The 3,666-nt window shown below is 37.6% G+C and overlaps 1 pseudogene; it reads right to left on the bottom strand.

The window, feature by feature from the left end:
• Window positions 1-219: 219 nt before the first annotated feature.
• LOC147346453 (olfactory receptor 4C46-like) lies at window positions 220-1,150 on the bottom strand (annotated as a pseudogene).
• Window positions 1,151-3,666: the final 2,516 nt, after the last annotated feature.

Below are 3,666 nucleotides of genomic sequence, written 5' to 3'. Positions count from 1 at the left end.
AGTAAAACTAGACTATAATTTGGCAGAGCTTTTCAAATATGCAAAGAGTAGCCCAAGTCTATGTTCTTCCTCTCTTTTGATGCCTCCATTTCTTTTCCTCTCCTTGTAGAATCGATCATTTGCAGTTTTATTTTTATCTCAGGTATTCTTGGCTGAGGTCATCAATAATGTCCTTTGGATTTTACATAAGTTGAATGAATGCTGGGTTCCAGGCACATTTTATGCATCACCTGAAACCACTTTCCTACTACACAGTTTACTAATGGCATTTTTCATCTGGTCATTTCTCAAAGTATAGATTAAAGGATTTAACATGGGAGTTAACATAGTGTAGAATACAGAAACTGCTTTATCAACAGGTAAGGTAACTGTTGGTCTCAGGTACACAAATAAGCAGGGTGCAAGGAACAGGATAACTGCTGAGATGTGGGAGACAGGTGGAGAGGGCCTTATGTCTAGCCTCTAAGCTATGGGCCCTTAGGGAGCGCAGAATGATCACATAGGAGCCGATCAAGAGGAGAAAGTTTGAAAGGCAGATTAAACCAGTGTTGGCAGGAACAAAGACTCCTAGGATGTGAGTGTCAGTGCAGGCAAGATTGAGCAAAGGGTTCAGATCACACATAAAGTGGTCTATGAAGTTAGGGCCACAGAAGGGTAAACTGATGATGAAGAGGATCTGTATGGTTGAATGAATAAAGCCCCCCACCCATGCCACTCCCACTGGAAGTCCACACAGCTGCTGATTCATGATGGTCATATAGTGCAAGGACTTACAGATGGCCACATAGTGGTCATAGGCCATCACAATGAGCAGGATGACATCAGCACCTGCAAATATATGTTCCCCAAAGACTTGGGTCATGCATTCGTTGAAAGGGCTGGTTTTCTTTTCATAGAAGGAATCTATAATCACTTTAGGGGTATTGACACAGGAATAGCAGGCATCAATGAATGAGAGATGAGCCAGGAAATAGTACATGGGGTACCCCAGTAATGGGCTGGCGATAATGGTGACCACTGTGAGCACGTTTCCTACCATAGAGACGATGTAGACAACCAAAAAGACAACAAATATAATTTTCTGCATCTTTGGATTCTGTGAGAGTCCCAGTAGAATAAATTCCATCATGTTGTTTGCATTAGCCATGTATCTTATGTTATTATTGTGTTACCTGAAAAAAAGTCATAATTTATTAGCTCAACCTTGAATTAAGAGTGTCAACATAAGAAATAATAAATGCCCAGATTCTATTGAGTTCTGAATTTGAATAATGTTTTTTTAAGATAGGAAAAAAAAAGTTCTGATATTTTGAAGATTATTCAAATTCTCTCCTGGGTGAAGGTGATTTTTAATATATAGACATGCAAAACCATATGCAGACAGAAGCAGGAGATGATCTCTAGGCCATGTGAGATAGCTCACAACCTAATGTGATTTAGTAGATTTCATGTACAGTGTCAACAAAGACTGAAAAGAGGGATAGAAAACACATGCAAAGCCTGTGAATTCAAAGCTAAGGAATTTCACTTTTACTGTTAGGAAATGGGAAGCCAGCACAGGTAATTGAGAATATGAGTGTAAGATAGAGAGGGATTCAAAAAGAGGGATTCTTGGGCATAACTCTAGTAAAGGTGTTGGTATGTCTTAAATGAAATGGCTTGAGGTTCAGTTTGGAGATAGAAGCCAGAGAAAAGAACCCTTGGCAACAGATTAGTTGTAATTGTTGACATAATGAAAGGATATAGAAGCTACTGCAATACATTTAATAAAACATATAGCCCAAATCTGGGCTTCTCCTGTGGTTCAGTTGTAAAGATTCTGCGTGCAATGCAGGAGATGCAACTAGACTCAGGTTCAGTCCTGGAGTCAGGGAGATCACCTGGAGCAGGGCATGACAACCCACTCTAGTATTCTTGCCTGGAGAATCCCTTGGACAGAGGAGCTTGGTGGACCACTGTCTATAGGGTCACAAAGAGTCTGAACTTATTCACAACTGAGCAAGCATGCATCACTTAAATCCAACAGTTCTTTTAATAGCTAATTACATACTTTTAATGGTTGATTTCTATATACATGGCATGGTAGCAACCTGTGTGGATGTTATTATTTCATTAGTTTTGCAGATGAGAAACAATCTCAGAAAATCATGTTAATAATAATAATGACAGTAATAATAAAAATCTTATTACCATAAACTTCTTGAACGCTTAATTTACTCTCAGTTATTTTGTAGGCATTTGTTTTTTAATTCTTATCACAAACTTATGAGATGATTGCTACCCTCATTTTATGCTTATTTCACACATTAAGAAATATGAAGCATAGAGAACTTAAGAATCCTGTCTAAGATCAACCAGATAATAAATAACAGAAGCACGATTGGATTTTTTCCTCCACATCCTTAACCCGTGCTCTACATTGTCATAATAAACCGTGCTTACTAAACTACTTTCAATATGATCATAATAACTATAATTATTTCAATTCAACATCAGAGGCAAGTATATATGAAGGAAATTGATCATCAGAAACAGATACACATACACACACAGATACACATACACACACAAACACTAGATACACACACAATATATAACTTATTGATGGTGGTGGTTTATTCACTAGGTGGTGTCCAACTCTTGTGACCCCATAGACTGTAACCTGCCAGGCTTCTCTGCCCAGGAGATTCTCCAGACAAGATTACTGGAGTGGGTTGCCATTTCCTTCTCCAGGGGATCTTCCCGACCCAGGAATGCAACCTGGGTCTACTGCATTGAAGGCAGCTTCTTTACTGATTGAGCTATGAGGTAAGCCTCTAATACTGATAGCCATGTGGCACTTCTTTCATTGAAGGTCTACTTTATCCTCTTCTCTTCAATTCCAATTATCTTCTCTCTCCAATTCCAATCAAAAACATAATCCCACAGACTCTCTTGAAAAGTATGAACAGTGACAATCCCAGTGGTAAAACAAATTGGTTTGAAAATCAGAAAGACAAGATAAGAATCTTGTTTTTCCTCACTTGCAACTTCATGATCTGGGGTATATTTCTTGGCACCTTACATTTTGTTCCCTCTAAAATCAAGTGAGAACATTAATGACCACCTCACAGGCTGTTATGAGAAGTGATTGAGGAAACAATTCTGAACATATCCATCACACAGTTCAGGACACACACAAAGGACCCTGACTTTTTATTTTGTTGCCTGTGCACCCAGAAATAGGAAAAAAAAATCAACATTTTGAGCAATAATACATAGAAACATTTAACCATGCTTTAAACTTAGGAAGAATCATTTTCAACTTTACTTTTAAAGAAGCCACAGAGACCCATATTAGGCACAGTGGTTTATTACTTTTAAAGAAGTCACAGAGACCCATATTAGGCACAGTGGTTTATTTCAGGAAGAGTTCTTCATGTTTGTGTTTGAAATAAACAGGTTATGATTTAATATTCACATTATATCTTTTTGTGGTACAATGATTTTAAATTTTGTTTGCCTTGATCATATCAGTCTTTGTCATGATCAGTCTTAATTATTAAATAAGTATCTCACAGCAAATGAAGAGTGTCTGGTATCAGTGAGCTGGATATTATAAATTTCTTTATCTCTGTGAGCCTCAAATTTTTTCATCTGCAAATTAGATTAATGATACTTACCAAT

The sequence above is a fragment of the Bos grunniens genome, chromosome 23 (assembly GCF_055505025.1).
Source record: "Bos grunniens cultivar Pamir isolate PY7600 chromosome 23, Bosgru_T2T1.0, whole genome shotgun sequence".
NCBI lineage: Eukaryota > Metazoa > Chordata > Mammalia > Artiodactyla > Bovidae > Bos > Bos grunniens.
The sequence above is the reverse complement of the archived record's forward strand: the minus strand, read 5'-3'. Positions and strand labels throughout refer to the sequence as shown.